At 35.9% G+C, this 15,475-nt stretch overlaps 1 protein-coding gene across 1 annotated transcript in view; it reads right to left on the bottom strand.

Moving 5' to 3' along the window:
• Positions 1 to 399: 399 nt before the first annotated feature.
• The window catches only part of Ca8 (carbonic anhydrase 8), an 88,410-nt gene continuing 73,334 nt past the window's right edge, over positions 400 to 15,475 (bottom strand). Inside the window, exon 9 of the mRNA XM_047565734.1 lies at positions 400 to 962. The gene's annotated coding sequence lies outside the window, so the exon portion shown is untranslated. The remainder of the gene's footprint in view (positions 963 to 15,475) is intronic.

Genomic DNA, 15,475 nt, shown 5'->3' with positions numbered 1-15,475 from the left:
ACTTCTTTACATAAATTACCTAATTCTGTCACATTTAACTGTAACTAAGTATATACTTAAATTTGCTAGTAGTACTTAAATTAAAATAAGGATATTGTTGGTCATATTCAAAAGAAATGTTTTTAACATACCAAAGAAGTCAAATCCATAGAACAAAACACTTTGAAGTTTTACAAAGTGTAAAGCACTAAATTAATACTGGATACTATTAAATTTATATTTCTGTCTGTGGAAAATAAAGCTATTCCTGGTACAATGTACCCACCTTTTATTAATCCTGTTATGTTTCTTATACTTTTCTCAAATTCTTAGAAACCACAGCTTAAGATGTCAAATAAGTATGATTAGATTCACATATTCAATTAAATTCTTTAAGAATGTAATGTATAAGGTATTATGTTGTAATAATTCACAAAATGTTTTCCATGACAAACCAGCCTGACATTGTGGTATGGATATTGAAAAATAACATGAGACATGATTTGTACTAATCTTTCACAATGCATTTTGAAGCTCTAGGCTGTTCTTGATCAAAACTCTTATTTTATTACCAAGAATTACTCTAGTCTTGGAATAAGCAAATTTTCTGTTGGAGACAGGAAATGAATGACTGCTAATGCTGGTAATGTATTTTTCCTGTCTCAATATTAATACATAATATATATTCATATTAATAACAACTCTGAAAACTAGTTTCATTCCTTCTACACATTAGCAATAAACAGTATGTGCAAAAATATGAATACTAGCAGCAGTGATGTAGATATATAATATGGGATTTCTTTTGAATGTACAGCCATTTCTAGTATTTCATTACAGCATTGTACAGGAAACTGTCCTAGAAGTCCATCAAAGCTGGGTTAGAGGAAGACAAACAATACAGGCTTTGAGAATAAACTGAAGCTGCAGTTCAAAAGTTTCCATTTCTCATCCAAGGGCACCATAGGACCATTGTCTTCCTCCTGGAGGCAAAAAGAATGAATCAATTATGTTAGTGACATTCCTCCACAGCAGACTGACAAGTCTTTATACAGTCCAACCACAGACAGTAAAAGCTAAAAATTGTATAAGAAAATTCAAAAATTTTTTTAAATCTTCATGTTCAAGTTCATTATCTCTGCATCTTTCCACAAAGTCTACCACAAGTTTATTTCTATGACAGAAAATGGGTGCAATATTTCACAGAAACCAATAGTTTTAACTAAAATAAATAAATTAGCGCTTGAACTATTTCATAAACAAAAATTTGCTTTTCAGGTCTAATAAATACAAGTAAAGCTTTAAATTACTGCCATTATTTTCACGTGTAAGAACCATGGATGGTAATCCAAGAGCACAAAGACCACTTCTTTATCCACAAATTTTACAATTCAATTAAATATGTGGACAAATAATAAGTACAAATTAATATATGAGACAACAACACTTTTTAAGATAATGAATAACATGTTCCCCACTTAGGGAAAGGACATTGGCTAAGATTTTAGTTCAACAACATTCTACTTGAGTATCACCAGGGAGCAGGAACATCAACACTTCTACAGTTGCCTCATATAAACTGGTCCAATTTTTTAGACAAAAAACACATACTGAAATTCAGAATGCATATACTTTTACACCTGGGATTATACTCCTAGCAACTTACAATACAGATAAAACCACCCAATCATACAAAGATTTTATGTGAAAGGATATTCACAACAATAAAGAAGTGGAAACAAATTAAATGACTACCTTCCTTAGTAAAATTACATTACAGTGAAATACTTTAGGGTGTGTATCTGTGGATGTGCTTGTTCACATGTATATACATGTACCTAAGTATATATATGTACAATTTCTAAAACAGTCTGTAAGAAAATATTTATAATCTTGGGTATATATTTATAAACTACATTTCAAATAAGATATAGCAAGTCATGATGAAATATTTTAAGAAAAGTTAAAATTTTATTTTTTAATTAAAAAGTAAAATTATATATAATTATCATATACAACATTTTTTGAAACATGTGTATGAACATTTTTGTGCACATAATGGAATGGCTAAAGTATTACTTCACATAGTTGTCATTTTGTGGTAAGAACAATTAAAATCTACTTTCTTAGCATTTTTCAAGAATACAATATATTGTTTTTAACTATAGTCACTAAGATGTTCCTGTCTCCTCCTAAATTAAAGTTTCTAAACTCTGACCAACCTCTTCCCAACTCTCTCTCCTGGAATCAAATCTGTATAATTGAACCTCAAAGAGATGTTTTCAAAGGGAAAATAGGACATTGTTTGTGTATATATTTTGACAAGTCCACAAATTATAAAATTATATAAAACTGACCATCAAATTGTAAAAATCACAGCATTTCAGAGGTAAATGTATTAATTTTCTGCAAAAGGAAATAATCCTGAGTCCAGTATTTCCCTAAAAAGTGTTCCACATAACACAAAAAGAGTTCATTCTCTCATTTATCATACGGTACCCAGTAACAGATTTATTTTACTGTTTGTTAACACTTTATTTTGCAATTAAAAATTCTATTAAAAATTGTTTTTAAAAAAAGTTGGTTGACAAAATGAATCCATGTCCAAAGAAACTGTGGAGACTCTGGGAAACCATTGCAGAGTCTATAATATGCTAATGTGCACTATAAATCTCCAAAAGGAGGATATTCTATCTAGAAATCTCCAGACACACGTGGACAGTCCCTCCTGATTTAACACATACCTAGAGGACCAGTGCACTACAGAGCTCACCTGGAAATGGCTGGTCTAAAGGTACATTTTCTAATTTATGAAATATAATTTCATTTTTAATACTATATCCAAACTTTAGTACTATATCCAAAAAAATTAAGCTACCTGGATCCAAAATATCAATGAAGAGATACATGCAGTTACTCTAACCAATCAGGTCTTCCCAAAGAGGCATAAATTTAACATTTAGCATAGACCTACAGGGTAAAAGACACACATGCCCACCTGTGTCCCTTTCAATTTGAAGCTCAAGGGCATGATTCAGAGGCTTCCCAGCATATGCTGAATGAATTCTAATTTACCTGGGTGTATAATCTGCTGGTGAATGTAGGTACTTGCTCTGCTCAAATTTCTCTCACAGAGGAAACTAAAAAGAATACACTATGAGGTTGAGTTTTCCCCTTCTATATTGTTTAAACAGAGAAAATGACACCTCCCAATGGCAAGACTCTCTGATGATGATCTTTATATTAGCTCTCCTCCCAAAATGTACACTTGATGTTGTTTACTGTGGGTATCAGGCTAACTGGAAATACATTTCAATCGATCACATTTGAGGGTATGGATTTGGAACCAGGGAAACCCATGTTCAAATTTCAGATTCTCCACCAAATCACTCTAAGATTTTAGGCAATGCATCTGACCCTTCTGATCCCCAAATAATAATACCTACTTTCTAGAGAATATGTGAGAATATAGTACCACAGTAGGTATAATATGCTGAGCACAGTACTTCCCGGACACATAAATGAGCTACTTTGAATGGTTTCAGTTGATTTTAAAGACAACTCTCTCGCAGAAAAAAATATAAAACTTGTACCCCAACATGGATGTGAGATATGGCTCATTATTTCCTATGTCATTTGTCTGAAATTTACTTCCCAGTGTTTTACAATCAGTTTCCATGGGATAGGGACATGTGTGGTCTCATTGGCACCATTTTCCCAAGACCTGGCACAACATCAGATCCAAAGCAAACATTCCAAGAAAACTGTATGTGTGTGTGTGTGTGTGTGTGTGTGTGTGTGTGTGTGTAGAAAAGTGGAAAACAGTAGCAACAGTAGCAAGTGTTCCTGTTTGAACTTTTGGTGTCAAATTTATACACACGTCTAGTTTTAAAGGTTTAAGTAGTTCTAACATGGTTACTATAAAAACTATCTTTCCCTATCCCATGTATCCCCAATTTTATACTACTCAACTCTTTTCTTGGATTATTTTATTAATACCCTAGAGCTTACCCAAAGGATTTAAAATCAACATATTACAGAGATACAGCCACATCAATGTTCATAGCTGCTCAGTTCACAATAGCCAGATTGTGGAACCAACCTAGATGTCCTTCAATTGATGAATGGATAAAGAAAATGTGGTATATATATATACAATGGAATATTACTCTACCATAAAGAATGATAAAATTATGGCATTTGCAGGCAAATGGAGGAAACTGGAGAATATCATGTTAAGTGAGATAAGCCAAACTCAAAAAAACCAAAGGAAGAATGATATCGCTAATAAGTGGATGAGGACACATAATGGGTGGTAGGAAGAGTTAGTGTTAGGGTTAGAGTTAGGTTTAGGGAGGGGGGCAAGAATGGAGGAAGGAAGGACTGTATAGAGGGAAAAGAGGGGTGGGAGGGGTGGGGGGAAGGGAAAAAAATAACAGAATGAATCAAACATTACCCTATGAATATTAATGATTACACAAATGGTATGCCTTTACGCCATGTACAAATAGAGAAACAACATGTATCCCATTTGTGTACAATAATAAAAAAAAATTAATTAATTAATTTAAAAAAAAATACCCTAGAGCTAAAGGCATGATTGTATGACTGCCATTCAATTTGTTTTCATATTATATACTGCCTTTCCCTGTGGAGGTTGAAGATCTGACCTCCTTTCCTCCTGTCAGCATCACTTATGGGTGTGCACACACCCATACACACACTCACTCCATCCCAGACACACATAAACCCCTCCTGTCACTCAATCCTCCAAACAGAGCCAAGCAGTAATTTTTGTTGGGTATTGTTTCTATTATTGTAATAACACAAATATTATTAGAACTGAACTACGTATCTTCAAAATCCATTTCCTGAACAATGTTTCATTTATGCCAGAATGAATAAGTATCTTGGGTTTTTATATCTAGTATTCTGATTCAAACCAAAACTACTTACCAATTGCCTGACTCTACTCTCCAGTTCAGACAAACCCAGCATCGTATAACTGGAGAAAACGAACTTCTAGAACCCTCTCCCTGGTTCACATCTGAATGCCCTCTGTGCCTATGGCTGCTCCAGAGTCGTCTTGGGCATTCCCCCTGCCTTTCTGCTTTGCTGGATTTCCTGTTTTCTAGATCTCACATCTTTTTTCTTTACTCATTTCTTCACTTTGCTAAGAGAAGCTTCTTGAGAAATAAATTTTTGATGACTTTGATATCTGAAAATGACTTCTACTTACACACTTGGCTGGGACTTTAAGTAAGGAATTCTTTAGGTGGTTTGGACTTTTCTGCAGAATTCTGTGGGTCATGCTCACTGACTTGCCTTCAGCTTTGCTGCTCAGTAGTCTGATACTAAAATTCTAGTTCCTTAACATTTACCTATTTCTCCCACTCCCTGTAACTTCTTCCTCAGTGTTCTGAAATATCACAATAATGGTGTCTTGATGTGGGTATATTTTGACCTACTATGCTAGAGGGCCTTTGGGTCCTTTTAATGTGTAAATATATGTCCCCAAGTTCTGAAATGTTTTGAATGATTCTGTTGCTGTGTTCCTCGCCTTCGTTTTGTTCTCTCTCTAGTTTCCCTATTATTTTAATAATGATCCACATTATTCACTAATCACATTAGTCCTCTCTTATCTTTTTCTCTATTTTCCATCATTTAGCCTTTACTATACTGAGAAATTTCTTCAACTTTTTTCAAATTCTGTAGTAAAATGCTTAAATGTGCAGCCATGTTTTCAATTTCCAAAGGCTTTTTGTTTCATGAGTATTTTTTAAGAGTATCCTGTTCTTGCCAGACACAGTGGTGCACTGCTGTAATCCCAGCAACTCAGGAGGCTGAGGCAGAACCACAAGTTCAAGGCCAGCCTCAGCAACTTGGTGAGGCCCTAAGCAATTTAGTAAGACTCTATCTCAAAAAATAAAAGTTTTTTGAGTTCTTTATAGATTCTGGAAATTAGCGCTCTATCTGAAGTATGGTTGGCAAAGATATTCTCCTACTCTGTAGGCTCTCTCTTCACATAGCTGATAGTTTCCTTTGTTGACAGAAATAATCCAATCAACAAATGGGCTAAGGAAATAAACAGACACTTCACAGAAGAAGATGTACAAGCAATCAACAGATATATGAAAAAATGTTCAACATCCCTAGTAATAAGGGAAATGCAAATCAAAACTACCCTAAGATTTCATCTTACCCCAATTAGAATGGCGATTATCAAGAACACAAGCAACAATAGGTGTTGGCGAGGATGTGGTGAAAAAGGAACACTCATACATTGCTGGTGGGGTTGCAAATTAGTGCAGCCACTCTGGAAAGCAGTATGGAGATTCCTCAGAAAGCTTGGAATGGAAACACCATTTGACCCAGCTATCCCACTCCCTGGCCTATACCCAAAGGACTTAAAATCAGCATACTACAGAGATACAGCCACATCAATGTTCATTGCTGCTCAATTCACCATAGCCAGATTGTGGAATCAACCTAGATGCCCTTCAGTTGATGAATGGATAAAGAAACTGTGGCATATATATACAATGGAATATTACTCCGCAATGAAGAATGATAAAATTATGGCATTTGCAGGCAAATGGATGAAATTGGAGAATATCATGCTAAGTGAGATAAGCCAATCTCAAAAAACTAAAGGACGAATGATCTCGCTGATAAGCGGATGAGGACATATAATGGGGGGTGGGAGGAGTTAGCATTAGGTTTAGGGTTAGGTTTAGGGTTAGGGATAAGGAGTGTGGTAAGAATGAAGGAAAGAAGGACTGTATAGAGGGAAAAGAGGGGTGGGAGGGGTGGGGGGAAGGGGAAAAAAATAGTGAATCAAACATCATTGCCCTATGTAAACGTATGATTACACAAATGGTATGCCTTGACTCCATGTACAAATAGAGAAACAACATGTATCCCATTTGTATACAATAACAATAAAAATTAAAAAAATAAAAATAAAAATAAAAATAAAAGAGGCTGGAGATGTGGCTCAGTAGTTAAGTACCCCTGGGTCCAATCCCTGGTACCCGCCCCCCACCCCCCCACCCCCCGCTACCCCCAGAAAGCACCTTGTTCTTTTTACATGGTTGCCATTTCTTTCCTCACCTCTCTGAAAATAGAACTTTTTGAAGTCTTTCACTTCCTAGTAAGTATTTATTTCTTTAAACTTGCCTTTTATCTGATTTGGGTATTTCATAGTACAAGCATTCTGCAAATAATCCTTAACTGCTCATATATAAGAGAGAACAACTGCTACAATCAAGGGCATGGGGGAGGCCTGTCTATCATGAGCTCACCACAGGATGAATCTGGTAGGGCTGTTTTGGCCCTTTGATTGGTCAGATCCTGCAAAGAAGATCCATCCAGCTTTCTGTCTGGGAAGTAGTATTAAAGGCTGGACAGAGAGGAAGGGAGCATGAATTCTGAGGATATACCTATTCACCTTGTTTAGAGGGGCAGGGTAAGGTCTTCTGAGTCTCATTTGTGCCTTTGTTCCTTACTACAGAGATTCTTTTCATTCTCCCCAGAGGAAGTGCAACTCCAGGCACCTACCAGGCCTTGAGAGGGGATTTGAAGAAGTAATTGCTTCTCAAACAGCTCTCAACAAATGCAGATGATGAGAGCCTCCTTTCATTCCAATGTCCAGAGATACCCATTGCCAGTTCCTGGGACTCTGAGAGATCCTATCACAGAAACAGACCTGTTCCTCACATCTGCTACATCCATTACCGTACAACCATCTGCTTCCAGATTCCAAAATATGGTTACTATTGTCTCCCATCTTGCTATATCTATCCCTGTGGGTTTGTGCACCTAAAAATCTCTTTCCTGTTATTCTACTGCAGATTTTTAACAGAAACAAAATTGTCTATATTCAATGGATGATCATTATTTATACAAGAAGTTCCTTTTTATGCATTTTGTGTTATTTTCTAAAGTTTCTCCAATAATTGAAATATATGAAACCAGAATATAAATAAATTAGGTAAAACAATCTAAAGAAATAACAGTTTAGGGGCTGGGGATGTAGCTCAGTTGTATGGTACTTGCCTACTACGTATGAGGCCCTGGTTTGCTCCCCAGTACTGGAAGAAGTGGGGGGGGGGAATGGGGGGGGAAGAGGTTGAGGAAAAGGAGGAGGAGAAAAAAAGGAAATGTCACTTTGAAAAACACAGGCACTCAGGTTTACATTCATCAGTTTGGGAATTCTTCCAAGTCCCCATTTATTTAAATCTAAACATGAAAATTTAAATATAAAATGAAATTTTCTATTATGCAATGATCATTGTTCATAACGATGACCTTAAAGTAAGGTTATATCCTAAAGAGTCTTCTAAGTCATCTCAGTTATTTCAGTATAATTATAACAGATGTCATCTGTCATATGACTATTTTGAACTTTAAATTATCTTCTATGAAGAGACCCTAGGGAATGAGTGCAAATCAAACCCCTACTGGGGAATTTCCTGAAAAGCTACTAAAAATAAAATAAATAAAATAAAAAACACATGTGCACACACATCCTACCCCCAGAGGCTGCTGCAGGTCACAGGCTGATGTCAAGTCTGGAAAGTCTATATCAACTAACAACCCACTAAAAGCTTTCCTCCTTAAGTACAATAATTCAGGGTCATAGTTCCAAAACAAGAGCCTTTTAGGATGGTAATATGCCAGAAACAAGGGCTCTCTTTTAGAGTGTACTCTTTCTCCTCAACTATGAACATCTCTTTGGGGCAGTCTGCACACACTGCCCAGGTGTGGATTTAGCTGTAGACTTGACTTGGTCCCAATACTAGAATGGAAGCTCCTTCAAGGGAGAGTCTATGTCTGCTTCTGTCTATATTCTCAGAGTCCCTAGAGTACTGCCATACACAACATAGAAGGTTAAAAATAAGTGCCCTTCTATTACAAGCAAGGGCATGCAGTCACCTTCTTCAATATACCTGCTAATAACAGCATCAGGACATAAGGAAGAAAAATAAAGAGAGACAGGAGAAAGAAAAAGGAAGAGATCAATAGTGCCAAATGCTTTTGAAGATACAACGGAAAGAGTAGAAAACAAACCACTAAATTTGCAACTAGAAATGAAAGTCTATCAGAAACAGGAGAAGGATACCAGACATCACATTTAATTATTGAACATTATTCTGGAAGAACTCAGTAGTACAATGAAGTAAAATTAGAAAGGAGGAGATAAAATTGCCATTATTTATAGATATTATCATGGTCTATCTAGAAAACTCAAAATAATCAACAGAAACCCACTGGCAAGCCAGGGACAAAAATGAAAAAACATATTAACCAAAGTAAAAACACAATGAGAAAGGACACTATCAAAGTCAACAATAACAATAATAGCAATTGTTCACAGTGAATGTTAACCCTCTGCCTAGCATTGTGCTGCACATTTTATCATACCTCATTTAATCCTTAAAACACCCATAGGAAGTTATGATTCTTAGTATCTACTCTTCATATGTAAGGACACTAAGGCTGAAAGAATAGTTTTCCAAGTTGGGGAGCAGTAAGCAGAGGTTCTGTGTTCCTTGCCAAGCCACACACCAGGCTGATTCTAGGGCCCAAACATGCTACCCACAGTAAGTTCAATGAGAAAAAAGATAAAATGTATAAAGGACTTTAAAAACCTGTGGTAAACAAAGATCTATGCATTATTCCTTTATAGAGTCAAAATTAAAAAGATACTAATTCCCTTAAATTACAAGCAATATAAATGACAATTTTTAGCAGGATTCTTTTTATTTCTTCTGTTTTACTTTTATTCTCATTTTCTTACATTCTTTTTCTTTTGTTCTCCTATGCTTCTGATAAAAATGATTCTATACTTCATCTGGAAAAATTAAATATGGGAAAATTCTGCACAAAATATTGTAGGTGTCTTGTCCTACCCAGCACTAAAATAAGCACTAACTGCCACAAACATTGTGGTCCACACTCATGAGCATACAGATTAATGGCAGAGAAGAGAAACCTCAGGAATACACCAGGACTTACAGTGAAAAGGAGTGATAATTAGGTTGGCAATGATGGAAAGATTCAAAATACTAACACCAGTGAAAGTGAAGAGAATGGTTTGATGCCTGGTTAGTGGGAACATAAACTGATCAAATTTGTGAGGACAGCAATTTTTATATTTTACAATAAAACCTGGACCTGGCAATATTATTACTAACAATTTTTAGGGAAATAGGTGGATAATTAACTGAAGTATTATTGTTAATAACAATACGTGGGAAATGACCTAAAAATGTACAATAATAGAGGAACAGCCCAATAAATTTTTATGTGTATTTGAACATACTGAATAGCTACTTAAAAGTATGACACAGTTACTCAATGACATAAAAGAATGTATCCTCACATCAACAGAAGAATAGCATGCACTGTATAATCTCATAAGGAACGTCATATATATTATATATACAGAGCCATCTCTATCACACACATATGCACACATAGATCAGATACATAAAATAATATAAAAGTAACATTTAATGGATACTCACACTGCCGACCAAAATCACATTAAGCACTTTATTTGCTTTATATCATTGTATTTTCTCTGAGATAGACACAACTATGGTCTTCTTTTAGAAAGAGACTTAAAGACATTAGAAGTTTTTCACAGCTCACGAGTGGTGGAATGAGAATGGAAGTGGAGACATTTACCCACCCCTGCCAGGGCTTCCATGTGCACCAGAACACTGGGTGCTGGGGATGGTTCTCCCTGAGAGGATTCATTCATTTCATTTCATTCTGTATCATGGAGCATTTTCCACCATAAACAGGTGTTATATTTGAAGCCAAGGGAACAAAGAACAAAGAAGAATCAAAGAAGACTTTTACCACAGCAATTTCAATTGATGAACATGAGTACATTTCAATAAGTGGAAGGGTAAGAAGGAAGCAATAAAGAGGTGGAAAGTATCCTGAGTCATCGACAAGAGTTGGCTCAAATGCTTTTGGCGAAATAATCAATGCTGCAAATGCAAATCAGTATACCCCTCACAGAGGTATCAGCAAATATTACTGGAAAGTGAAAGCATGTATGGTCTTTTGTTCCCAGAAGTCTTATTTCAAGAAACTTATCTAAAAGAGACAAGGAAGCAGAGATACACAAAGAAGTGCATTTTTTTTGCCCTTTGTTATTTTTAAATGTGGTAGAGTGAGAAAGGTGCAGTGTTTGGAGTTAGAGCTACTTAGGTTTGTGACCTTGATTTGCACTTTACTGGCTGTGACCATTAGCAAGTTAGTTGACCCTCTAAAATGAAAATAAAGCACAAGCCTTACAGTAGGACCACTGTGAGAATTAAATGAGATAAAGTACAGCACAGTGTCTCTTCCTTCTGATGCATATCACTCACTAGTTTATATACATAAAATGTGGCCCAATCTTTAGGGCCAAATCATGTAACTTAGTAATTTGTGTATTATTCTGTGCTAACATATTATAAAGCACTAAACTTAGCTTTTAAAGTTATTCAGAAGTAAGCCCATGTGATGCTCTGACACTTTCTCAATCTCAATTAGCACTAAACTAATTAACAAAACTGTTTTATACACTACAGCGAGTCACATTTTTCTTCCTTCTTTCCTAATCCCTGGTGTGTTGTAAGGGTGATTGAGTATCTAATTACTTCTTAATTGAATGCACATATTACACATTTTTCACTAGTTCAAGCTTAATGCTTTAGTCCAGAAATCAAAGTCAATGAAATTAAGTTGAATTGGGATTTGGGCAACTATTATAATGAGAGAAGGTTTGTATTGTGTCTAATTATAAGTAAATGTGGGTTTTATTCTTGTTTCCTATGGAAATATTTCAGGTACAGGAATGTGCCATAAATGACTAATTTCAATGATTAATAACATTGTTATTCTTACTTACAATCTTTATTCCCCATTACAGTGATTTTATTGCTGGGACCCACTAAATATAATCATTCTTGAAAGAAAGATACCATTAGAGAACTACTGGTTGTACTTATACTAAAATCAGAATGAACATTCATATCTGCAAAAAATTACATGAGTTTCTCTGCAGCATAAAGGTTGGCGGAATTTCCACATGTTGCTAACAAAAGGAAAAAACTAATACTTCAAATATAACCAATTATATTCATCAAAAATAGTTATCTATAGAAAATGAATATTACCATCAAAATGGCTTTTCAACACTGAATAGTAAAAGTATTTCATGAGGGTTTTATTAAAATCATTTTTTGTATTACGCACAAGTAAGGAAATATTGAAATAGGGATTCTCAGAGAACAAAGGTTTTATTTGCTTCTCCCCCAACTACTCCCAGGTGTGGGGAGTAAACCTCTAGAATAATTTAGTTGAAGATCTCTTCAGGCAAAAGACTAGATTAAACAATTTCTTGAAATCCAATTCAACACCATGCCTCTAAGATGTCTCTGAAAATATTTTCTATAGACAAGCCCTAAAAACTTTCGAATAAGACTCATAAAAGAATGAACAATAGGAATTCAGAGCAATAAGAAATGTTGAAGGGGTTGTCTTAAGAATCACTATAATGGAAAACGGACCCATACAAAATCAGAATGGTTTTATCATCTTAACAAATAAGTCATTTGGAGAAGGTATTATCCAACGGCAAATTTCTTGACTGGAGAAGCCTCCACATTGTCTAACAAATATTTCAGATTCTATCTAAAGAAATGAACATTAGTTAAATTATTTTAGCTTTGTATATTATCAAAACATGTTTTAACTAAAATATTTAAATAAAACTAAAATAGCTAAAAGAATGAAGCAGACTTACATGTGACTTACATAAAAATACCCCAAAATCCTATAGTTAAATAAAAAGTTTGATATGATTTTGTTAAAAAAAATATGTGTAGCTGGAGATGTAGCTCACTAGTAGCATACTTGCCTAGCATGTAGGCCCTGAGTTTGATACTTAGCACTTTACCCATCTGAGGGTCATGTCATGTGAGGTTCCTTTTCTAACTTACTGGTATGGTCTGAATGTTTCTTTCCTCTCAAATTCATATGTTGAAATTTTAATCCTCAGGGTGATGGTATCAGGAGCTAACAGCTTTGAGAGGTGATAAGATCATTAAAGTAGAACTCTCCTGATTAGGATTAGTTCCCTGATAAAAGGGACCCCAGAGAACAAGCTAGCTCCTTACACCACACAAAGACACAGTGATTCTATGAACCAAGAAGTGGGCCCTCGCCAGGCACTGAATTGCTGCACCTTATCTTGAAGTTGACTTCCCAACCTCCAAACTGGAGAAATACATTTTTCTTGTTTAGAAGCCAGGCAGTTTATTTTGTTATAGATGTACCGATGGAAGATATTTCACTCTTTCCCTTCTTTAGGAGAGGGCTTCCATCCCTAATAAAGGGATCTGGGTAAATTCCTCGACCCTTATGCTATTTATTTTCCATTCTGAGATTTCAGGTTCTCCAAGCTTTGCTGTATGTAAGCAATCTGCTATACAAAAACATGAGAATCATAACCTGTACACAAATGAGAGGAAAAGACTGACAAGGCAGATTGGGGAACTTGAGTCATTTTTGCCATGTTTTTGTATTTCCTTGGGTAACTGCTTATGCCTGACTATATATCACTAGATTTAAAGCAGGTCAATTTTCCAAAACTCATTTTCAAAAGACTCCACACTTCATAGCTAAGACATTTAAATCAGATGCCAACAAGACAGCCTCACATGGTTGATGACAATAACAATACCCCTCCCTACCAATGGCAGAGATTGCCTTTTGGTCACATCAGTCTTTCCTGCTGGGCTTACATGTGGATTCAGAATCCCTTTCAACATTCTGCAGAGAACTAATAGCAACTAATCAGAGCTGGCATACAAGTTTGAGTGCTGTATGTCATCCATGTCTTCTTAGAAATCTTTAGCAGTCTTACATAGAAGACACGCAATCATCTAGATGAGATGATGCTAACTTTATGGGTTCTGAAAATGGAAAATGAGGACACACAGATGGCTTTGGGAGATCTCAGGAGGCAAATGTGCAGACGTGGAAATGTTGAAGAAGTCAGCAAGCAAGGGGTCATGCCTGACTTATTTTTCAAAGTAAACTGAAAGAGAACCAGGTCTGTGAAAGATCATAAATTCAATCTTGCATGTGTTAGGTTTGAGATGCATTTGACATATCCAAAAAGAAAGCTATACAGACATTTGGACAGTCATTTCTAGAACTTAATTGAGATACCTCATTTAGGAATATAAAGGAGTGAGTCCCATGCATTTAGTAGTGACTAAAGCTGTGTGAATGGGTTCACCCACAGACTTAGGCCTGTGAGATCCTGGACATTAAGTGACCTCCTAAAGGCCATTCATGTAGACCACAGGGGATGCAGAGATGGTCTCCAGGTAGAAAAATAAAAAGAAAATCTGTGTTATGGACACAAGTATGGCAAGAAGGAAGTCAATGTCAGAGGCTTCTGAGAGAAGATGATGAGATCTGAAAGATAAGATCTGAAAATGTCCCTTGAAATTTAGTGCCTTCAAGATACTCACCATGGGGACTACAAATTGGTGCAACCACTCTGGAAAGCAGTATAGAGATTCCTCAGAAAACTTGGAATGGAACAACCATTTGACCCAGTTATCCCACTCCTCAGCATATACCCAGAGGACTTCGTATCAGCATACTAAAAGTGACATGACCACATATATGTTTATAGTAGCTCAATTCACAATAGCTAAATTATGGAACCAACCTAGGTGCCCTTCAACAGATAAATGGATGAAGAAACTGTGGTATATATACACAATGGAATATTACTCAGCCATAATGAAGAATAGAATTATGGCATTTGCCAGTAAATGGATGGAACTGGAGACTATCATGCTAAGTAAAATAAGCCAAACCCTAAAAACCAAAGGCCAAATGTTCTTTCTGATATTTGAATCCTGACTCTCAATAGGTGGGGCAGTGGGGGGTTTCACCCAATTGGACAGGCTGGAGTGTGAAGAAGGGAAAGGCAATGGGAATGGGAAAGGTGTACATGTACTTTCAAGGGTATCACTTTTCAGTGAGCATTTCTATCAATTTTATCAGTCGAAGACAATTTTCTGGATCTCAGTTACTTTATTGAAAAGACTTTTGAAAAGCAATGCCCATCCTAAAATGTTACCCCAAGGTGAAATGAGACATAGGTGAGCCACTGAGCATGGAGCCTGGCACAGTTCCACTCCTGAAAACAAATTACTATTACTATTGGAAGGTCTTCATGAAGGGTTTGTTAGGCTTTAACTAAAGTATAAAATAATCACAAGTCTTTTCATTTACTCTTATCATACTATGTCCAAATTAGTTTAGCCAGATCTCAAGATATATCCTGTATCTGCCCTTCCTTCCCTGAGCGTCTGTCAAGGGTACTTATGGACTCTGATCCCCCTACATCTGCTCTACCTATACCTCTCCACTTCAAATCTTCCAAAATCACAACAGACCAAAACAT

Source organism: Sciurus carolinensis, chromosome 1 (genome assembly GCF_902686445.1).
Source record: "Sciurus carolinensis chromosome 1, mSciCar1.2, whole genome shotgun sequence".
NCBI lineage: Eukaryota > Metazoa > Chordata > Mammalia > Rodentia > Sciuridae > Sciurus > Sciurus carolinensis.
This window is presented reverse-complemented; position numbering and strand designations above follow the sequence as displayed.